Genomic DNA, 23799 nt, shown 5'->3' with positions numbered 1-23799 from the left:
TGCTTCCCCCATCCAAGCTCCAGCAGCTCCCATCGGCTCGTGGGTTCATTCTTCTCCTCCCCTCTCCTGGCTGCTCCTCAAGACTTGTCCCCTTGGCCTGGGAAAGCTCTGAGCTGCTCTGGGCTCAGGAGGCCTGGAGGTTCCCACCCTACTTGGCAATTAACTTTTGCATGCTAAGCACAAACAAGACGAAACCACTTCCATGGTCCAGGAGAGCAGCTGTTGTGTGCTGGGGCTGTTCCTGAGCTGTCTCCTCCAGCACAGCTTTGCTGTTCCTCCCTCACCTCTCTCCTGAGCATCTCTGAAGCTGGTGTGTGTATTTAGAGCAAAGCCTTGGGTGGCTGTGGCAGGTTCGCATGATCGATCCCAACACCAAACCATCCCATCCCAGGATGGTGAGCAAGTCCTGAAACCTCGTGGGGTCTGAGAAGTTTCCAGCTGCTCTCATCTGAAGTCTGGCTGGCGGACACCAACCCTTGGAGCCTAAAAAAGGTCTGTACCAAGCAGAGCTTGTGGGGAAAGGTGGTGGTGACCTGCCTATGGGCAGGGCTGCCTGTTCTTATTGCTGCCTCTCTGTCCCCTGCGGCGCGGGTGACACGGGGCTGTTCGTCTTGGAGGTGCTGGGATGGACTGGGAACCAGCACTGACCTCTGAAGCAACACTGGGGGTGTTTGGCTGTCCAGCCAGTGGCTCGGCTTGCCTTGAGTTCATGAGATCTGATTTCTGAGATAATACAAACAAACCAGTCATTCCCAGCAGCCGGACTCGCTGGCTGGCGTCACCTCTGCCGAGGACGGGAACAGCGTGTCGGTGTCGCTGGAGGTTAAATCACAGCAAATCACATTTCTTGTCCGCAAATGGGCTGCACCCGTGCTTTCTTTAATCAGTATTTAGTTTGTCGAGTTACTTTTATTGGTAGTTAACTGTGTGATGGTCTCAGTGGAACAGCTGGTCCATGATTTGAAAAGAATATTCTTCAACCCTTGCTGAGTGGAATTATTTTTGGATACAAGTGGAGCCTTTAGAGCCATTAAGAAGATAAAACACAGACTGTTTGCAGAGATTTTTTTATTATTTTAATGGCTTTCAAAGAGAGGAACTTTTATTATTTTCTTTTCTATTGTTAGCAGACAGTGCAGTGGAAACCAAGCAGAAGGGCTGGGAAGAGGCACAGATGTTCCCTTTGCCCCTGGCTGGGCCGGGCACCCAAGCCCAGGGCAAAGGGTTTGAACCTCCCTCTGAAGCTGCCGTAACACTTCCCAGATCTTGCAGTAGCTCATCTGCCCACCGGTTTCTTAGCAAAACCACTGAGGGCTGGTGTGGGACTCCCTATATAATGATTTAAAAGCATGTCGGTGGATGGGACAGTGACAAAACATAGGAAATTAAGGACTTTGTGCTTTCTTCCATTGATGGGAAAATTACAGACAGATCCCAAACCTCTGACTCCCAGCCCAGCACCAGTTCATCCACACCACAAAAGAAAATAGGCAATCTCCATTTTTAGGGCATGGTGGGCTGTGATGGCAACTGGGACAGCCTTATCCTCAGGAGCATGTATTCTCAAAAAAAAAAAAGGCATTAATTCATCAGTAGATAATAAGTTATCTCATGAGTTAAATGTAGTTTGTATGTTATGCCCCTCCATGGAGGAGGCTGGCTGACTTCTCTTTGTCTGCAAGAACAGTGCTTTAAATTATTTAGAGGAAACTACACAATCTTGGCTGCAGTTTGCTATTATGATTGCAGAGCTTGTCCCAGTGAAAACCACAGGCAGAGAGGCTGTAAAATTATGGCTGTCTTTTTAGTGGGAAGATAAAGTGAAACCGATAAACCAGGTAAGGATTGGATGCTTTTAGTTTATCCTGGGGACATATTGTTATAGACTGGGTCTCCCAAACTTCACTCTAAAGTCAACAATGCACTTATTTGGGTTGGGGATTAGTAACAAGTTTCAAAAGGAAAGCCTATACCTAATAATAATAATAATAAATCAGTGTCTCATGCCAGCACCTCTGTATACCTTAGGGTTTTTTAAAAATTATTATTATTTTTTTTAAATGCCCTTGTGTTTCAAAACTGCAAGGGCAAGAAAAGGAAAGAGAATGAACTCAATCACAAACATTATTCAGTATCGTTTGTTATACTGAGCGGAGGAAAACGCTTACAACTTCAATCCGCAATTAAAAACGTCTAATAAAAAGCACTAATAAATCAGGATGGTCAAAAGCAAATGGCAGAGCAGCATCTGTTGCTTCCCGCTAGGTAAGGATGCTGCAGGTGTGTGGATAACACAATGTCAGCTGGGGGCGGAAGATCCTTGTCCCGGGCACCCTTTGTGCAGCCACATCCCTGCTCAGCTTTTCCTTCCCCCACCTGCTTTTTATTTTTTGGTGGCGTTTGTGTTTGTTTTCCCCTTCCTGACTGTATGAATCTCTGCTGCTCACTGGGGTCATTCTAACCTTGCCTCGGCGCTGGCGGCCGGACAGCTGATGGCAACGGGCTGTTTGGCAATAACTCTTCTCGGGGAGCGCTCTTTGTGGACATAGTATTCAGTAATAAAAGTAACGATTTTGGAACAGTGCACTTGCGTAGGGAGCTATGCCACAAGAATTTATTAAACGGTTTATTCTGCAATAAACGCAATATAAATTGAAAAAAAAAGTCAGGACAAACGGAGGAGCTGGGAAGGACCTCAAGAGGACAACTGCTCTGTTTCCAACGATGCCAGAATACATGTGTTTGCTGGATCTGGGTAATCAACACCCGGATTGATTGCCTGTGGCTCCTCCAGTGTTCTTGCCATCAAAACAGCTTGAACAATTTGGGCCTTAACTGCTTGTCAGCTTTGCTTCCCGTTTTCTCACTTTGTTGGAAGTCAACAGTAATGTTGAGTTGTCTTCTTTTTTTTGTCATCTTTTTTTTTTTTCACCAGTGAGATGTAAAATAAGGAGAATCAGTTATTTTCTTGCACTAACAGAGAATTAGCGCCCTGCCAAAGAGCCGCGGAGCCTGCATGTGTTCGCCTGGGAGGATCCGCTATCTGTCTTCAGCACAGTCGTGTTCAGATCAAATTAAGATGCAATTATGGCACTGGGACTTCATGTAGGTTAAAATGTCTCTGTATAAAATGCCTCTGGCATTGCAAACATGGGTTCTTGAGCCAGAATGATGATCTTTAACTTAATCTGCCCGCTAGTCCAGCTTTAGGGGTCAGTTACTGTGGAGGGGTTGGTTCATCCCAAGGCAGATGCAGAAAACTCACTGTTTTGCTGCAGAACCAGCAATAAAATATTTTTTTGAAGCAAGAAAATAATGAGGATAGCTTTAATGAGGCTCAGAAAGAAGACTCTCTTATCAGCAGAAAATTCAGCTGTTACTCAACACATTCCTCCTTTTTAACCCTTAGTGACCACCAATGGGTGAGCACTCGATCTTTTCCAACCAAAATGATTCTTGTGACTCTGTGGTACAAACCGTTTCCTCGCTCAGCACCTGGGAGGTGACGGGTGAGCCCTGGTGTAAGTGGGGGACAGGAACCCACGGTCAGCACGTGGGACACCCCTGGCTGGGCGGTCGTCATGCGTTTCTCTACCGGCATCAGTTCAGCACCGTGTGGGTGGGTATGGATTCTGCCTGGGGGAGCGCTGCCGGAGCGGATTTCTAATTATAGCTAATTGCAGGGTTGATACTCTCTGGATTTGGTCTGATACGAGTCAAACGATTTCCTGTTGTTCAGCACTTTGCAGACACATACCCAGAGGCACTGGGAGGGATGCGTTTTCTGAAAGCATCCAGCTGGGCAAACACACGCTCTTTCTTTTCCTTCCCGTGCATGGACCTTGCTGGAGCAAAATGCCCACGGCAGCCTGGCTCTGTGGTCTGGGGCAATGCTGACGCTGTATTTTATTAAATAGTGTAGAGGTCCCTGAACCAGGTGAAATGGTCTGGTTTAGTTAAGCCGAGGGCTCCTGGGAGGAGCAGGGTGGCTTGGCCACACTGAGCCCTGGGCTTCTGCATTTGAACCTTTTCCATCCCCAAAACACCACAGAGAAGGTCCCTGGCAGTGGGGATGATTGGAGCTGGGCTGGCCCTTGCCTTAGGTGAAGGCTGGGGTGTCACTCGTTGCAAATATCTCCAACTTATCAAACCTCCAGCTCTGTTCAGTTATTGGGTGAAACATTTTGGCTTGTGGTGGAGAGTGGCTCATACGAGATGTTTTCATGACTGTTTCTGACCTTAAAACCAATGAGTCCCTGAATTGCTATCCAAACCCAGAAAAACATCCTTGTAGCTACACTGGCATTTACCACATAAAGATGTACCCAAGTGTATCTAAGGACGGAGTCTGCATTATCAGACCTTTGGAGATTACTTTTATCTTCTTCCCTCTATTAAATATAGCTCAGCTCTGCTGCCTTGAACATGAATAAAATTTGCTGGCTATTCCTTCTAGGAATCATCTATTAAGTATTTTTAAAATGCTGTTCAGCCATGTGTTTGCCCCTGTGTTTGTGCTAGATGGGATCGCTGTTGCGTAATCCACAGTGTTCCCTGTGCATGATGATTATTTTTTGGCTGATTTATGTAGGAAGTAACCTTCACTGCCTCACCACTTCCCATGTCTTTTAACAAATCTGAACACGTGGCGGATTCTGTTATCTCAAGCTGTGGGGTTTTGCCCTTGGCTGGAAGCGTGGACAAGGTCAGAGAGAGAGATGGTGGTTTCTCTGGCTGGACGTGCTGGTTGATGGCTCTGTGGGGTTGCTTTGCACAGTTGCCTCTGAAGAACAGTGGCTGGGTGATGCTGATGGGGTTGGGGGATCAAAAGGTGGTACCTGGATTTCAGAAGAAAAAGGTCAGGGTCGGGGGGCCACAGCTCAGCATCCCACTGAGGAAGGATGCTCTGCTCATCTCCTCCATAGGAGACCCCCCAAAGGGCGGAGGAGACACACATATCCAGTGTTAAATGGCATATGACTCAAGGAAAAAGAAGAAAAATCATGCCTCTTTATTACATAGATTTATCTAACTGTGTCAGGGCCTGACAACCACCACCAGATGCTCATCTTCTCAGTTGCTTTATTGGATTCTGGGACATCCTGGTAATTGCCATAAGTGGGAGATGATTCCCCAGCGTCTGGCATGTGTTAATACTGATTCAGAGCGCTTATCAGTCCACTTAAGGAAAGAGCGTATGTGCTCCGTCTGCAGTCAGAGGCAGCCTGGTAAATTCTGAGGGATCAACATTTGATCCTATTTTTTTTTTTTTTCCTTCAAATTGCTGCTGAATGACTGAGTTCTCGTCACTGGACCCTGCTGTAGTTTGAACAGTTAAAGGTGCAGAGGCATTGCCCAGATGTCATCCTCTTTTCTGGCGATGGGTAGGAAAGCGCTGTCCTGTTTCCCCCAGCCTCGTGCCCAGGTTGTATTTCAGGAGCTGCTGAAACGCCATCTAAGCACAAGTTGCTGCTCAGCTCATGAAAAGTGCATTTAGCAGTTCAGGCCCAACAGAAATCTTCCAACAAATTAAAGCTACTTCTGTTGGGGTTTTTTTTGGTTGTTATTGTTGTTTCAGGTTCAAACTATCTGTTCCCTTTGTGGCTGGCTGCAGATACTGATGAGCACAGCTGCTTGGATGCTTCTCAGCTGGATGGCTTTTAAGGGCAGAAAGAGCAATTCGTGGAGGTCTCTGGGGGTGGTGAAGTCTCAGGCAGGTGGGTTTCCCTGCTCAGCTCAGAGCGAGGAAAAGGGAGGAATAAAACTAGCTAAAAGCAGATATTTCAAGAATTGCTCCAAAGGTGCTGTCTTCATTCCAGGTAGGAATGAAAAACGTGGGGTTTAGGCACTTCTAAAAATTTTTGTTCCTACTTCCTCCCTCTGAGGAGCCTGGCAGTGTTGGGTTCAAAAATGAGAGTCGATGCTGGCGTGTGTGCAGCGATGCTGGCAACCTCCCGTCTTCCCAGCAGAGCTGTGGAGGTTTTCAAGGGAAACAATGGTGCAAAAGGGTCTGTTTAAACAGGGGAATGAAATTTTTCCCTGCATCGCTCCTGGCTGAGGAATGCTGTTGGGTTTTGAACAGTATGCAAGGGCAGGGAAAAGGCATTTTTCAGGCTTGCAGGGCTCCAGCGCTGTCTAGACTTCATAATGCAATGGTGCTCACCGCCCTGCCTTGAACTGCTGCCACGGCGTCTCAGCACCTCCTATAAATGGCAGCTGAGAAACCTTTCCCTTTGCCAAAGCCTCAGCCATGCTAACGAGACCCTGGTTCCTGTCGAATTTGGCAATCTGTCCCACTAAACTGGTGAACTTGCAGCAGGTGGTGGCAAAGCTCATTTCCTAAAAACCACATCCCTCTGGAGACAAAAAGCCACACCTGAGTTCCTGTGGTGGGACCACAGCTCACTCCAGGCTAGGGGAGATGTCTGGACGCAGGGATGGATGCTCCTGCCCGGGAACCTGCAGACCAGAGCCCTGCGGAGGTGAGTTTTGGAGCAGCACATCGCGCTCGAGTCAAATCGCTGTTGAGACATCTTAGGAAAGTGCCACTCTCTGCTCAAAGCCCGTCCTGTTGGACCTGGCGCTGGCACTGTAGCCACCAAAAGCGATCTGTTCTTTAGATGTTTCTGCCCCGTATGGCTCCGTGAGTCTGTTGGCAGAGCTCGGCTGAGCAGCACTGGTTTGGGTCACCCCAGCATTAGGATGCATTTCCTTCTCCACCCTCCTTTCTCCTCTCTCTGTGACCAAGTTTCTTGCAGCTCAGCACACTCCTGTCTCTCAGTATTTCCCACTGAAGCCTGAAGTAAGGCTTGGTCACCTCTGTTTTTCTAAACCCAGCCCAAGTAATAAGCATCTGCCAGGAGGCAGAGGTTTTTCCTAAGCCCGTGGTTGTAATAACTCATTCTTTACAACCTTGCTCCTCTCCCTGCCCACAAGGAGAGGGAAGGACATCTCCAACCATGGGATGCTGCCTCCTGTGAAGCCCGTGGCAGGAAATTAATATCTTAGTTGTCGTATTTTAAAAGAGCCTGAACTTTCCAGGAGTGCTGCGTGGTTTGTGTGCCGGCAGTTTTAGGTGCCTGGGAAGACGCCCCTTGGAAAGCGTTGATTTCCGGAGGTTGAGTCCCGAGAAATGCAGATCAGATCTCTGCTTCTCTGTGGGAAAAAGGAGGCAGCTCAGATCTTTTGTCACTTTGGTGCGTGCTCCTGCTCTCCATCAAAAGACAGCACGTTTCTGTGCAAAACTCTTGGCTGTAACTGAACAGGCAGAAGTGGAATCAGCGGAATGCCGCCTGGATCCCAGAAGGAGGTTCATCCCTGACGTGAACTTGAACTTTGGATTAACAAGTTTTTCAGACCTGCTGAAGCTTCTGGTTTGTGGTATTTTTCTTCTCAGATTGACACATCATACATTGGTAATGTATCAGGAACTAATATGTTTGGGCCCATGAAGAAGTCTTGCTGCCCGCAGGAACGGGCTAGTCCAGCTTGCAATGGTGTTGGGTCTGTCTACCCCAGGAAGGATGGAGGAGATGCCTGGACTGGACAGAAACATGGTCAATTAGGGCCTTGCATCTCAGTTTACCTGCAGAGAAAGGGCCACAGAGAGCTGCTAAACTCTGTAATAAATGCTGAGAAAACCTGCAAAGTCCTGCTCCCGTTTCCTGCTCTAAATCCTCCCCAAACAGACCCTGATATCCAGGGCCAGGAGCCAAATGCTCTCAAGTCCATGGAAAGATTCCCCTTGACTTTAATGGTTTTTGCATGAGCGCCTAACTCCTTCCTGTTCACAGGCTCTCTTGGACTTGGTTGTGGAAACAACTGCAGATGTAAAGTGCTGCAGTGAACTGTGAACCCCTCAGAGCAGCGCGGTGGCGGGTTCTGCTGTCCTCCCAGGCAGCTGGAATGGGTTTCGTTTGACAAAAAGCCTGATATATGTTCTTCCAGCCAGCTCCGCGGCTACAGTGTGAATGAGCGTTTTAGCAAACGGGTTCATGCAGACGGGGTTTGTGGTCAGCCCGCTGGGTTTGGAGCCAAGCTCTTCCCAGCAGGACGGGGAGGGCAGGGAGCTGGTGTCCGTGCTGGGCGAAGCTGAACCTCTGCGGATTTGACATGCCAGCATCTCTCGGAGCTGCAGCCTTGGGTCTTGCAGCTTCTAGGGACTGGTTCAGTTCCCTGTGCGCAAGCACCGTGTCACTGGTAGAGACTAGATGCTGCCTGATTTTGTCAGCTCTTTGTGAAATGTAAGGTTTTTGCCCCAGGCTGTCTCACCTTGGGCAGGGCCGGCATCTAAAAGCGCCAAGAGAAGGACATGAGACCCCAGCTCAGTGATGCACTTAACCATGCAGATGTTGTGAAGGTCCAGTCCCACTGCTGTGCTGAGCGTTGTCCCACCTGGCCCAGGCATCGCCGCCGTGCCACCAGCCCACCGTGCGCTGGAGGAAGCTGAAGGTGCTGCCTCGGCCACACCATAAAATTCCATTTGGCAAAACACTTAAATTGATGCTTAACTTTTAAGAACATAGATGCGTTTCACTGGCTTCCACGGGGATTAAACACATGTAAGTGTTCGGCTGGAGAGGGATCTTGGTGCCTCTGGCTGGGCAGTGCCATCGAGGGGGGCACAGGATTTCCTCCCTGACCCCTGGGACCATCGACTGGCTCCTCGAAGCACAAGATCCACCTGCTCTGGTCTAATCATACAAACAGCAATAATAGCAAACAGATTATTTAATGTTTATAAAACACCCAGACACCGAATCTGACTCTGTTACAGGACCAGTGACTGTCCCAGGGGATCTGTCTGGGCGTTTGAGAAGAGCAGAGTGTTTTCTGATGCAGAAGGGTGCTCAGCTGCCTCCTGGGCGAGAAGAGGATGATGATGATTGTTGTTTCTTTCTCTACGCCCTAGAAACTTTCTAGATCTAGTTAAAGACTTAGGTTGTTTTACTTTGCTGTTCAAACTCCGGATTAGTTTTGTAATTTCTTTTTTCCATGCACCCAAAGGCAGCTGGGTGTCTGCACCCCCACCTGCCCATCCCTCACTCGCTGTATGAGCCCGACCGTGACCCCGTTCTCAGCGTGGCCTCGGTGGCTTGGGCACAAATCCGCACTCCTGGCGCCACGTCCTGCAAGAGGGACCCAGACCTTGCTTCTGCAGCTGTGCATTCCTGGGACGAAAAGGGCAGCTCAGGCCCAGGCTGTTTCATAGCAGAATATCAGACCTGGGCGAACTATGGAATAAGTCTGGCAGCTGCAGGAGCCATCTGGCTGCTGGAAAAATCTGTAGCGAGCTCCGTCGGGGTTCTGTCCTGACACCCTGATTTGGGGAGTGCTCCCACTCTGATTTCTAAGATTTTTAAATGCTTATCCATTGGTCTCCCTAGAGATGTGGCTGTACGAAGACTCCGAGTTCAGACGCAGGAATTATGAAGTGCTGGCCTGGCTCTTTTGGAAGGATTATTTGCCTTTTAAAGTCACTGTCTGCAGCCCAGGCCGATCATCCTGTTGGAGAGGAAAACAGGCAGCGGACTAAGACGTGGATGAAGTAATGAATCCATCTGTCCACAGTCTAGCCAGGTATGCATTTTTTTTTTCTCTGACAACTTAATTAACATGCATACATCATTGCTCACATTTTTGTGATGCTCAATGGCAAATAACGGTCACTGTCTAATCGCACCAACATTAAACTTGTTTTCATGGCTGAAAAGGACACATCCAAGGGCAGTATCGTTCCCCTGTATTTGGTTACTCCGGGATGTGCTATCTGCAGCAAGCAGCTGGAAACGCAGGTTTTATAATGGGCTGGACTGTGCTGGTGAGAGGAGGATAGACTTGTCCAGTGGAAAATACATACATTAGTCTGGCTGGCTGATAAATCCTTATCTGGCGGATGCTCTTCCTGCTCTGTTTGGGGTTTTGAGCTCCCCTGGCTGGAGGAGCAGCCCATCGGTCACACTTGCTGCCCGCTCAGAGCCTTCTCCTGGTGTCCCAAGGGCTCACTAAGCAAAAAAGGAAAAAAAATCCAAGCAACTTTGATTGAATCATGAGTTAAGTTTCTTTACCCAGCCACAAAACTGGTCATATTTAGCCAGAACAAAATTCAACAGGGGCCATCCTGGTGCAACAGATTCCGTCCTACAAAAGAAACCACGACCTCTGTTGTGGGAGGGATGTGAAGTTGTTGATGGAAACAAGCACGTTGTGATCTCATGGCCTTCTGCTCCACTGTGGTTTCGGTTACTCCGGGCTATGATCAGCACAGCCAGACCAGTCCGCGTCGCAGTCCGGTTGGGCGCTGGCACCGGTCGTTGCCGGTGAGCACGGCTCCAGCTGTGCCGCGTAGCAGGGTTCGCGGAGGGCTGGCGCGGTCCCAGAAGTGTCTTTGTGATATCCGTCCAGCTTGGCTGCATCCTGCGGGGTTGTTGGTTATGAAATGGCTGGTTTTACAGTGGCATTTTTAAAATTCAGCTCTTAACATAGCATTGTTTTTTTTCGAGTACGAATTTCGCAGTGTTGTGTTCTGCTTGAAATTACTGCTGCTCTACCATGCCAAAGCTCAGGACGTTTTGTTCCATTTTCTCGTCTAAGCCTGACCAGTCCCACAAAATCCAAATGTAACCTGAAATACTGAAATTTCCCAAATTGCAGTGCGTACGTGGGAAATGAGCACATTTAGACGCGTTGCCAGGACGATGGCACTACGAGAGGAGGTTTTGCACTATGAGAGAGAGCGCAAGTCCAACATGACTCTGCCGGTGGGTGGTTTGGGTCTTGGCCAAGGCAAAGAGGTTGGAAGGAAGCATATGGCTTCGCTTGGGTGCTTTGTGGCTTGACCATCTGCAAGGAGGATGAACAGGCACCGTCCCTTGCGTTCACCCCCTCCAATTTAGTGCACGCCTGGAGAAAGGCGGCGAGAGGTGCTGTCTGTAAAATAAATGGCATCTCTGTGACAAATGGTGCATCTCTAGGGCTTTGCTTCGCAGACTCAGAAAGTTGTGGCTGGAGTGATGGGAACAGCGGAGGTGGCCGCAAGAGCAGCGGGTTCGCGGAGCTGAGCTCAGCTGCCTATTCTAGGGGTGAGTTAATCACCTATAATAAGTGAGCGCTGCGAGGCTCCGTGATGAACGGGAGCATACGGAAGGGGAACGCTGTGCAGCTAAAAGAGCATTGACGATAGCACCAAAGTCCTTCTGGCAATGTGATTTATTAGGTTGTGATGGTGTCTTTCACATAAGTGGCAGACACCTCGTCATACGCGATATTTAATGCAGGATGAGAGTGGTTTCGCTGTAGGAAACCAGTCTGTTTGAAAGGGAGGCAGCGGGCAGACTGGTCCGAACTGGGAGCGCTGGTTCTGTGACTGCCGCGGCTCACATCACGCTCGCAGTCGGGAAGACAATTTTTAAAATTAGATTTTTATTAGGTGCCTAATTGACTCATCATCTCTGCTCCCCCCCCCAACTCACATTTGCTCTGCCCTGAAATGTGAGCTAAACGAGGCTGGTGAGAAATGTTTTCTGAATACAGCTGGGGAGAGAGGGGACTAAGGAGCAAATTCATGCCATTTTTTTTTAACAAAAGATTGTAAATGACTAAAAACCAAACCAAAACAAAAAACCAAACCCGTACGAAAAATAACAACAAAGAGAAGTTGTGGTTTCTTAAGCCAGTTTACATTCTTGGAAGTTCATGACACCCTGGATTACTGTTGTTTTTTTAGACCTCTTTCCATTTATTTTTTTAGGATAGTTTGTCTCTAGTGTGGGTAGAGAACTGGGGAATATGCAGAGAGGGGGGGAAAAAGCTAAAAATGGGCAGGAACAGGCTGACTGCATATGTTGCCTTTTTTTTAATTTTAAAAAAACAGCTTGAAGTTCTTAAAGATTTGGGTATGTAGGGTGGAGCACAGGCATGACAAAGGAAGCTGATCCTGAAGACCATATTTAATACAGGATATTTTGTGCTTCGTTAAACATTGTGGCTCCTTGGCTGTGGGAGAGCCGTGTCTCAGTTTGCAAAATAATCGGTCCAGAATTCTGATTTATGTCACTTGGAAGCTGCCTTGCTCTGCGAAGGGCTGCAGCCAAACCATCCCAGGCCAACGTGCTGGTGGGACCATGATGGTCTTGCAGGTCTTGTACTGGTGCCACCAGGAAATTTGTTCTTATTGCTGTCCAGTTTTGGTGTTGCATCTCGTTTTGGTGCTTTTGCTTAGAACACGGTCTTTTTCTTCGGGAATTATTTCTCTTTTCTCCATGTGACTCATGCTTACCCCAAGCCAAGCCCCACGGAACTCCATGGGATGCTGCTGCTTGGCGGGTAGTCCAAAAAATAGAGAATTAGCTCAGCTGGTCCCCGCGCGGGACGGGGGAAGGTGGGAGTCAGAGGGCCAAGGTCTCCTCCCGTTTACGTGAGTGTGTCACAGCCAGTGCATGTTCTGGCTCCTCTGCTCATTTCCCGATGGTTGCTCTGGCTTTTTATTGCTTGCACTAAAAGAAAGGTCCGGTCTGTAGCTCAAACATCTAGAGGGAACTTAGAAGGAAACACACTTTACATTTTCACTCCGAGCTCTTCTCCGCCCTGAAGCTCTATAGTCATGCCAAGATCACAGGGTGTTGTGGGTTTTTTCTTCTATTTTTTTCTTTTTTTTTTTTTTTTTCCTGTTACCAAAGCAGAGACTGACGTTCCCAGTAAGTGTATCCAACAGGTCTGTTCTTTGCTCGTTGCTCCTTTCCAACACAATAAGGCTTTGTTTGAAAAGCTCAGATTAGCTCTCTTCCTTTTTTTTTTTTTTTCTCAGCTGGAATCTTCCTTTTAAAACATTAATATCTGTATTATTATTTTTTTTCTGCCAGCGGGTTAATTAATACTTGATTCATCACCTTGAAAGCTAATGGATATTTATCCAGATCATGAAGGAAATAAATGCCTTCTATAAATAACTGCAGCAACACTCGCTGACAACCCATCTTTATTTATGCTCCTTCTTCTTCAGGAAACAAACTCTGCTCAGCTCCCCAGGAGTTAATCCTGACCTTTTCCCAGGGCTGGTTTTGCACAGGCCTGGCTCAGTGTTTTCCTACTTGATCTTTTCTTTGTAAACACAGTGGTTTTTTTCTAAGGGAAAAGGGCAGCGTTTGTGGAGAGAGACCCAGACAGCCCCACGTAATCGCTCCAGCCTGGGCCAGCAAAAGCCGTTTGAGACCTGGGGTGTTTTTGTGGGCTGGGAAGGTCTCTGGCTCTCTCTGAAATGTTGTTTAGTTTTGGCTATTGGAAAAAATACTGGAGAGCCCTTTCCGAGTTCCCATCTGCTTCCAATAAATAGTGTTTATTGTCTTTGCCTCCAGCTCTTCAGCTATTGTCATTGGTGACCTTAATTAGGAGCGTATTAAAAATCATGTCGAGTTTGTTGCTCACGCGTAAAGAATTAAAAACTAATTATTTACTTTTACTGTTGACTTGCATGTTGCTCCTGGGTGCTGCTCTGCATCCATGAGAGTGTCTGGAAAGTCCTTGTTGTCCATGTGGAATTCACGGGCAGAAATAACTGGACGGGTGCTGGGGACCTGGGCAAAGGGACCGAGGGACACAGAGGTGGCAGGAGAGCTGCAGTGGGAGCTGGTGGCCAACCAAAGCGTGACCTGTTGTAGCCAGGGGACAGCTCGCCCCCGTTCCGCAGGGTGGGCTTTTTGTCACCTCAGCGGTGACACTTGTTTTGAGGCGAGATGAGGGAACCAGATGAGCTCGCTCCTGCTGTGTCGTTCGGTCTCTTGGTTTTCACCGTAAGTGATGCAATTTGTGAAGTTGCCTCCAGGAAGCATCAGCCTCTGGAGTGGCAGAATCGTGTAAAAAGCTCACCTTTTGTTCATTTTCCTATCCCTCCTGAAAATGCGAGCTGAAAGCTTCCAGCACAAAGCAGCAGCTAGGCGTTTTCTATGATTGCTTTAAAAATCCATGCCGCTTAAGATGAACTTACAGGTTGTCGGGGTTTTTTTTGGGTTTTTTTTTCAGGTACATTGGCTCATGAATTTTTAATTCTTGAGCTTGGCAGCACTAGATGAATTAGAAACAGAACAACTGATTTTAATGAGCCTAAGATTAATGCAGATGAGCTCGGCTGAACCTGCGATCCAGCAGAGGAGAGAGGATTTTCTCCCTTCACCTCCCAGCTCCCTCCTCGCTGGGCTGCTCCGTTGCAAGCACGACTGTAGCAGAGTTTGTTCTCATCACCAGTCATTACCTGGGGGAGATGCTCATTAAACAGCCTGGTTCATATAGGAAATTTTGCTTAGCACTCTGGGTGTAAATAAATAGCAATTACTGGTATGAGAGAACTGGTTCTCCAAATCACCCCTGCACTGGGCAGAGCTCTCCTGCTGCCCTGAATAACCTGTCAGCTTGATGACTTGCTTCCCTCTACACCTGAAATTAGATATTTGTATAGTGGGTGGTTTTATTACCTGAGCAATAAGGAAATATGGGGGAGGCTGAGCTGAACTAATTCTATTTGATTCTGTGAGCGACTGACAGTTTTATATCTCTGTTTTATTTTTTTATATGAGAGAGATCGCGTCGCTGCAGGTTTCGCCTGCTTGAGCTGTCGAGTGAATGTAGCAGGAGCATCATGAGCAGAGAGTGAGGAGCCATAAATCATGAGGAGGAGCCATAAATTCTGAGGAGTCTCCCAGGAAAGCATCAGGAGACCGTGGAGGAGAAGACTGGCCCAGCAGCTGGTGAGCTCGCCCAGTGACTTGTGTCCAGCTTTACTGGGATACAGGGACCTCCTGCCTGCCCATGGGTAAGTCACAGCATCATGTTCTGCTTCAATATCCCACCCAACGAGCGGAAGGAAGAGCCATGCAAGATGCGTTAGGAGTCTCCAACCCAAGGGCTTCTTGGTATCTGCGTGACCCTTTGCATCCCATGGGATGGCAGATGGAGGATGTTATCATGAGTCTGTTCTGCAGACACAGTTTTGCAGATCGCAGCAGTCCGGTAGGGAAATCTGTGAGGGCAAAGGGGTGCCTGGGACAGAAGTGCTGTACCCCAGAATTAGAAGGCTCTGAAAGACCACATCCAAAATCACATCACACACACTGTGCTCTTCCCAGGCGCTGGAGGGCCAGGGATGTCTTGGGAACGCAAAGGCTTGGGCTGCCCTGCAGTGGGAGGCATTTTTTCTGAAAGCTTATCCTGAACTTTTAAAGGATTTTTTTTTCAGCTTCAAAACCTGTATATTATAAAGCAAAATTCCTCACATTGTTAGCATAACTTTCAACCATAATCATTGGATCCTGAGTCTGTTGCCAGCAGCAGCACTGGTGACTTCCCTGGTTTGCTGCAAGGCAAAAGGACAAGCCAGGTTCCCTCTTTGCTGAGCTTCCCACGTTGCCTCTTTGCTCACAAGGAACCAAAACCCCCACAAAAATTGGACTGCATCAGGACTACAAACAGCTGCCTCCAGGTGTGGCTGCCCTGGAATGCATTTAAACACCCACCCTGAGCCTATTTCTCCTCCTCTGCATTTTTTCCCAATACAATTTCCCCCCACAACTGAGTCCCTGGTGCTGGTTTGCAGGGACAAGCACCCTTTGCTGTTGGTCGGGTGGCCGGTGGCATGTCCCTTGCCAGAGCAATCTATCCCCATCCCACCGACACGCTTTGTTCCCCGTGCTCGGCTTTGCTCCCCTGCTAAACCCATCCCGCTGCTATTTTTAATACCCAGGGATAAACCCATCTCTTTGCTGCGTCTCGCACACGTTGCAATCGGCACAAGATATGAAGCTGAGCACGTCTGTGTTTCGCACCTGCCAGGCGGGTCCCGGTGAGGAATGCATTGGCGCTTTGGTGTCGCCAGCTCCAAATTACAGCATTTCTTCTTCCCCCATGCGAGATGCCTCCTCGGCTGAAATGGCAGCACCAAATGCTCCCTGTGTGACAGAAGGTTGGCTGTTTTTCAGTGTGTGATTTGTTTTATTATTTTTTGTGTGTTTTTTGTTTGTTTGTGGTTTGTCTTTTGTTAGTTTTTTTTTGTTTTCTATCCCACTGCCAGAAAAGGGGAGAAGAAGATGCAAATGCTGCTGCATCCCAGCGTCTGCCCTGGTTCGGTGCAGGCAGCACAGCTTGGCCCAAGCGTTTCTCCCTCCCGGATCCCAAATGCTGATGCTGTGCCAAGGCCAAACATGACACGACAGGAGCCAAGCCATGACATGAGCTCAGGAAAGTGCAAAGGTGGGAAGTTAAAAGGCACTTGGGACTTCTTTTCCAGGAGGGTTTACGGGACGTCGCTTTAGCCTCACCCTCTGTTTACTGCAGGGTGCCTGAGTTTGGTCCATTTGGGTCTTGTGGCTTCTGCCGACGGGCTGGCAGCAGAAAGGCTGCGGTGTTGGACCTGGGGCTGTGTTTTTTCCAGTGGATTTGTGAAGCAAGGGACTGAGGTCATGGTCACCGAGCGGGGCCGGGTGTGCTGCACGGCTCAGCGTCCGCTGCTGGCGGCACCCGCGGTGGGACGGGCTGGGGGCAGCTGGTCGCCTGTTCTGGATCTGGGAACAGACTAAAATAATAACAAGAGGAGCACGTGAGGCACTGGTGGTGACTCTCACCCCATTGCCATCTCTTCGTGCTGCAAAAATAGCGGAATAGGGAGATGGCAAGGGAAGTAATTTTTTTTGGCTTTTCACGTCCTCAGCTTGTGACTCAGTTATCAAGCGCTGTTACCTTTGCAGCTCTGGCAGATCAAGAGAGGACCACTGCATCACTTCTGGGTCACCAAGGAGAGCTTAAATGTTGTGATTAAAAAATTCCAGTCTCGTATAGTCTGCTCAGACATGCAGGAAGAAACCTTTGCAATTAGATTCCCTGTGCGCTGGCAGGAGGGCAGAAGTTTCACCTTTTTTTCTTTTCCATAACTATATTCTGTGATTTCAGAGCAGCAGGGGGGGGGGGGAAAAAAAAGCTTGCTTGATTTTCTTCATTATGCTAAGCCTGGTTTTACTTTCTGATTGCCAAAGCATGATAAATGGAATAGGGATTACCTAGAGATTTTCAAAGATTTGCTTTCAAATTTTATTTTTCCTGAGCCTCATTAAGCTTGCAGGTTTTATCTACACTTTGTTCTTACAGTAGAGTAGCATTGCCATGTATTAATAGCTTATTTTTTTTCATTCGAAATTAAAACCAGATAGAGGCATCTCATGCTTAGTTTTCAAATCCTATTTTTAAAAATATTGATCATGTGTGCATGGTTTTTCTTTTCCTCTGACTGCACTGGCCCTGGAAAGGACAGTCACTAACGAAACGCTTTGGACCTTTGTGCACTACTGGGTGCGATTTTGTAGATTTAGGGATGGATTTTAGAAAGTACAATGTATAGATAAAAGAAAAATGTGGTTTCCGACAGAGAGACAGGCATGACAAGTAAGATTTAAAAGCAGGACCTCTAAAATTATGGGGTACAGAGCAGCCTAGACATGATAAGATAGTCCGTGGTGTACCTAGGAGCATCATTCAGGAGCTAAATGCTATTGAAAGATCTCGTTTTCCACGACTTCAGGAGAAATGGCCAAAAATCTTCTCATGGTCTTGGTGGTCTCTGCCAACCAAAGTGATTCTGTGATTCTACCTCAGCCTGCACAGGGTGACCCCGATGCCAGGGCCAGACTCACCAAGCAGGGGCACAGAGGGCGAGGGACCCCACGGAGCATCACGCGCCCGACGCAGAGGGACCGGGGGGGCACAGCTGGATTTAGCCCCCGCCTTGGCTGGTCCAGCACCTGGAGAGATGGCAAAAATAATAAAAAAAATAAAACCCTGCAGCCGCCAAGCTGGGAAGGCCGGGCTGTCCCGGGGTGTCGCCACCGTGCACCCCCGGGGTGTCGCCACCGTGCACCGCCGCGGTGCCACCAGGAGGTGGCACAGCCCGAGCGCGGCCGCGCCGGAGCGGGGCCGCACCGCCCCCCCCGCCAAGGGCGGCGGAGTGATGCAACCGGGCAGTTCCAGGAAACGGGAGGAAAGGCTTGTCTCTTCTTTCTCGGAAATGCATTGTGCGAAATCCTTTCACATTAGGAAAAAAAAAAAAAAACAAAACCAAAAACCAAAAACCACCACCAACAACAAAAAAACCAAAACACAACAAAACCAAAAACAAACAAACCCACACCAAAAAAAAACCACAAAGAGAGAAGGTACAAACTCCACATTTTCTTTGGACAGAAGGGAAAAAATGAGCACATAGCCCCCCCACTTTGAAAACATGCAGCTGTCAGGACATCCACTGTCTCGTGTCCCCAAGGCCCTTGCACGCCAGCAGAGCCCCATTCACTGCTCTAACAGCCCATCTGCCGGTGTGTTCCTGAAGGAAACTTCATTTATGGCTTATCTCGTATTAATTGCAGCTTGCAGAGGTTTTTTCCCTGCAAAAGCAGACCCAGCAGCCGTGGGCTCGGTGACTGAGCAGGGACAGGTCCTGCCTCCTCATCCTCCCACCTGCAGCTCCCGATCTGCTCATTCCCAGGCGGGATCAAATGTGTTTTCCCCACAGGACACATTTAGCGCATCCTGCCTTGTGGGAGAACGCTACAGGCACCTGTGACACAGCTGGAAATGGCAAACCAGTATTTTTTTCTAAACATTGGCCATTTTCTCTTTCTAGCAAAGGCAGAACAGAAGATGTGGAATCAAGAGATCAGCCATTACAGACTAGAAGAAAGATTTGCTTTCAATGAAATACTGACCTATAATACAATGTTTCTGCTAGAAACATTGTGCTTCGAGAAAACTGTTGCCTATATTTTGCTTGAAGGGATGATTTTGAAACGCATTGCTATTGTTAGTAAATTATATACCATTTTACTCAGCCTATGCCCAGTTTGTAACCAAAAAAAAAAAGAGGTGATTTCTTTCCAGAAAAGAGTTCCTTCTCTCCCAATTTTCCCTTCTTGGGTTTACATGTCAAAAGTGAACTGAAATAGTTAACAGTGGCTCTTTCTTGAGTGGATTTGTCCAGGTGCTTTTTAAAGCCAGCTCAATTTTTAGCTTTCACAGCATCCTTGTGGACGCAGCGAACTTCACATCATGGCCACTAATCTCAGTGCAGGTCCCCCCCACGGAGGGCACGTGGGGGGACATGGGGCCACTGCTCTCCCTCTCTCCCACAGTCCCCATCTGTTTGTCCCTGAAACTGCTACAGCAAATCTTCCAGGAAAGCCCCAGGACAGTGGAGAGACGTTCTGTAAACACAAGAAATCAGATGTAGAAGCTGTTGTGCAATCATTTACTCACCGGTGCCCATTTCTCGCTTTTCAGTCCCTTGTGAGAGGCAATTACAAACCCTCGTGTGCAATGCGGGATGATGCTGGCAAGAGCCTTCTGTCCTGTCCTGAGAGGGGAAAGAACAGAGCCGTTACAAGGCCAGTTACTTTTCAAATTAAAGCAAAAAAAAAAAAAAAAAAAAGTTTCTTTTTGTTGTTCCTTCTAAATTCCTACTTAGCATCCTGAAAAGCCTTTAGAGGATTTGGATTTGGAACATGAAATGTATTTCTCACAGCGAGGCCAAAGCAAACCGAGGTGCATGGGCGGGGGAGCGTGGTGTCCTCAGCTGCCCGAGGTGCGACCGATGCTGCCCCAAATCTTTGCTCTAAGGTCAGGTAATACATATTCGCTGGGACTGGGAACATGTGGAATACTTCCAATAGCCCAGACCTCGCCTTTAAGTCCATCTGTGGACATAGTGCTGGAGAAACCTAAAATAGAGCATTTACAGCTCAATCCTGACTGTATGAACGTCCCTTGATAGCAGAGAATGTCCTTGGAGAGCCGCTGAGCCTGACGTGTGGTTGTTGGAGGCTGGATCCCACCGGGGCTCTGGGGCAGGTGGGCAAAAATACCTTCGTTCACATGCCTGGATGGGGAGAAAGATGTTTGAGGTCACATTTTTAAATAGCCAAGATTCATTCCGAAAAACATAAGACCCTGCAGGAGGGATGTGTTCGGTCCTCATGCTGGTGGCACCCACCGTGACCACAGGCACACAGGTGTTTCCAGCTCAGCTGCTGCACAGCGCGTGTCCTCCCTTACCTGCCCATAAAACACCATCTGATGTCTGTGCCAGGACAAAGACGCACAGGGACAAACCAGACACCTCCATTTTTGCCTAGAACACAAGTTCATGAACTTCTGTTATCATCCAGGAATGATCTAATTGAAACATCTTGACTTACACAATCATCTCCTTCTCTGTCTCTCTCTTCCACTCTCTTAAAAAACGTTTCCTGCTTTTTCCAGCTGGACAAGCTGTCCTTCTGCCTGCTTTGAAATAAATATTTTGTTGGGTTTGGCTCCCGTCACAGCCACACATAGTCTTCTGCCTGATATCTTATCCATCTGCTGCTAAAGAGAATATTTTGAGCTAAGAGTCTCAAAAACAGGTTCTGAGGTGCTGAGCAGAATTAGCGAGTACCAGCGCAAGAGAAAAATATTCTTCTCAGTTTTCACGTGCATAGTAATTCAAGCTGAAATGCCTTAAAAATTCAATACTCTGAGAGATACTTGTTATGACATCCTGGTACTCACGTGCTGGAAACTGAAGCGCGAGCGCTGGTTCGCATTAGCTGAGGACCTGCTACACCCTGGTCGCTGCCCTCAAACGTGGAGATGGAATCAGCACTGATTTCCTCTTTCGTCTCAAGCGAGTGGAAAAAGGGAATTGGACTCCCACGCCGTCGAGGTTGCCAACATCTGCCTTGCCTCACTTCTTCTGCTTGCAGAACATCTGGCTCTGCTCAGGGACACTCGTGTGGACAGTTGTGCAAGGAACGGGCTGTGCTGGGATGGACCCTCCCCTGCTCATGGTACCTTTTCTTCCTGAGGAGACACAAATAACTTCATTTGATGATGGTTCTAGTTCTCTTTTATTCTGTTATTCTCCATGGGTTGCTCTGGAGAAAGGAATTTTTTGGATCGGTTGACCTATGAGAGACCTGCCCAGGAGAAAGCACATGTGGCTGTGGTGCTGCTGCTGTGAAGGGGGGTTACAGGAGCCCTAGAATCATTTTGGTTGGAAAAGACGCTCAAGGTCATCAAACCGAGCCATGGAGGAGCGGCTGCGAGGAGCTGCACAGGGCTGGGGTACGTTGCCTGTACCCCGCGGGGTGTCTGCAGGCAGGACACCATCTCATGGGCCACAGTTCCTGGAGGACACCAGCCTTTTGCTTAACATCGCCCAGCTTTACGCTCCTCCTGTTCCACAGAAGTTTGTCTCATAGCTGTTTGGAAGCTTGCATGACTGGTTTTTTGGGATGTTCCTTGAAATTCTCAGAAATATCACATTTCGTTGTTCTTGCTTACTTGCACTTAAGTTGCTCAACTAGCACTTGAAAGTAAATTACTCTGCTCAAAGAGCCCATCTGTGCTCTTGTATGTCACTTAAAAGATAGAAATAATATAGTTAGAAAAGTCTCATAAAGTGTTCATTACCAGCCAGACATCTCAAAAGTACTTTAACTTCTAATTTTACACAAGTAAATTGAGGTATAGCAGAAGGCAGGAATTGGCCACTGCTGGTGGTTAGCTACTCACTTTTTTTTTAGTATTTTATTTTTTAGCTTACCTGCAAGCTCTGCATCTTCACCCTCCACTTGCTAAGTACATTCTTCCACAAGAGAATTTTATTCTGCTGGAATACACTCCTTCTTCTCTGAAATGTCTTCATCTTTGAACCTACAAACAATTTTTTTTAAATTACTTTCGAATGCCACCACAGGTGTAACAGCAGTGACTGCTTTTATTTGCACGGCCCTTGCACATGTGCACAGTAATATTTTCTTTCCCATTTTCCTACAAGAGAGCAAGAACAGTTGCCAGCAGAAAGTGACCGAGACCTCCTTGTCCTCCACACAGCCCCAATCCTCACAGCTCAGCACCAAGACACTGATTATAACCAAAATTTCACACTTCCATGCTGTAGCACAATAAGGCTGGAAGGAGTTATTTATGAAATAAAAAAAGGGAAGATCAGACTACATGATGTAATTGGCTTGGGTGACCTTAAAATCCAAGAAATTATGATGACAACATGGTTGATTCATAGTCTCACCCAATATTATTAACGGTGTTATTAATTACTTTATGTTTTCATACCGTTTCAGTAACAATTTTTATTTGTTTTAAGAAGGATGTTTAAGCCTCACCTTAACGGGAAGGTCTGGAAGGAATCCAGCGCTTGTCCTTTGCCCGCGAAAGCGGAGATGCTGAACCTCCCTGGGCTGGACTTGCCGGTCGTCCCTGCGGCTCTCAGTGCCCCCTTGTCCATCCGCTTGTTTATTTTTTGCTCGGGCATTTCTGCCAAAAGGTATTCCTCACACCATCGCTTCACTTTTCCCTGGCTTCCTCTACCCGCTTCCTCCTTGGCAATCTTCAGATTTATTTATGATACAAAAAGCAAACAGAGCGGATTGTTGTTGAGTTGCTGGAGTGGATTCTGCGAAAAGTTACTCGGCAAATTCTTGAGTCTTGGCCAAGAGAAGAAAAATGAGCCCAAAAATAAACCACCAAAAAAAAAAAAAAAAAAAAAAATCCTTTCTCCAGCAAATTTTGTTCTGTTTCTCAGCGCAGCAAGAGAGGCTGAAGTCAACAGCAACATCACAGCACGTTGCTGAAGGCAGAGGAGCGAATGGTGACTTTATCTCCGAATGGCAAAGGTTCGTGTTTGCAAAGTGTTCCAGTGTGGGAAGAGCAGTGAAGTGCTGCCTCCTGGATAACAACAGCTCTTCTGATACAAAAAAACTTACTGTAAACATGCAAAAAAACCTTCTCTCGACTCACTCTGTGCTTCTAAAAGGACTGGGGTTGATTTCCCCGCTGGCTGAGAGCGTGACCCCCCATCACCCATCGCCCAGCGCAGCATCCCCTGCCCCAGCACGGCCGAGGGAGCCACGACCAGCTGGGACAGAGGTTGGGCTTCTAAACCTGGAGGAGCTGGGTCTGCCTCCCTTTGCTCTGCCTAGCAGGAAAAAACCCAAACAAACCCCAAACCAAATACCCCTAACATTTAAGAAACATTCAGAAATTTTAGAGCCGGGCAGACTCCAAAGGCATAACGAGTCAGGACACAGAATCAAGTTCAGACTTATCCCCAGTACAACTCCGAGCTATACAAACCTTCTCTTCTTTCAGGTCCTCCTCGTAAAAAACAAACCAAAACAAAACAAACCCAAACCAAACCAAAAATTAAAAAGCACACCTGGCGATGCCAGGTCCCAGTCAGTGAATCTCAAGCAAAGACCCTCTCTGCCCGAAGCACTGATGTTTGGAGATCCGCACGGATCTGGGTGTGCGGGGTGGCTGCTTTGGGGTTTTTCCTGGCAGGAACAGCCCGTTCCTGAGCCACGGCAGCCACCTGCTGGAACCTGCTCGCCCGCAGCCCTGCCTGCATTTGCCTGGACGTGCATCTGCGTCAGCCGGACCGGCATCTTCCACTCGGTCCCAGCCTTTCCCAGCAGCTGGGGGACAGAGTGACAGGGGAAACACCTGGCTGCCCGAATGTAGGGAGTTTCTGTCTTATTTCGGATTTTTTTAATATATATTTATTATTTCCCTGCCATCAGGAAGCACCACCCTCATTGGCCACGTAACACCAGCCAGAAGGATGCTTCTCAGGATGGAGCAAGCCAAAGCTCTGGTGTCCTCCTGCCATGGATGAGCGAGGATTTTGGAGCCTCCTCCCAGTTTGCACGTGATTTTCTCCAATGGCCAAGCCCACGGTGCCCAGCTTGCTGCCTTGGGACCAGCAATTCATCC

At 48.0% G+C, this 23799-nt stretch overlaps 2 long non-coding RNA genes across 2 annotated transcripts; both read left to right on the top strand.

The window, feature by feature from the left end:
* The first annotated feature begins 319 nt into the window (after positions 1-319).
* LOC135996064 (uncharacterized) lies at positions 320-15369 on the top strand. Its single transcript, XR_010607235.1, has 3 exons — positions 320-492; positions 9387-9579; positions 14568-15369. It is a non-coding gene; the product is annotated as an uncharacterized LOC135996064 (long non-coding RNA).
* Positions 15370-15732: 363 nt separating this feature from the next.
* Positions 15733-19426, top strand: LOC135996063 (uncharacterized). Its single transcript, XR_010607234.1, has 3 exons — positions 15733-15949; positions 16058-16236; positions 18656-19426. It is a non-coding gene; the product is annotated as an uncharacterized LOC135996063 (long non-coding RNA).
* The last annotated feature ends 4373 nt before the right edge of the window (positions 19427-23799 follow it).

Source organism: Caloenas nicobarica, chromosome 18 (genome assembly GCF_036013445.1).
Source record: "Caloenas nicobarica isolate bCalNic1 chromosome 18, bCalNic1.hap1, whole genome shotgun sequence".
In the NCBI taxonomy this organism is placed as follows: Eukaryota; Metazoa; Chordata; class Aves; order Columbiformes; family Columbidae; genus Caloenas; species Caloenas nicobarica.
The sequence above is the reverse complement of the archived record's forward strand: the minus strand, read 5'-3'. Positions and strand labels throughout refer to the sequence as shown.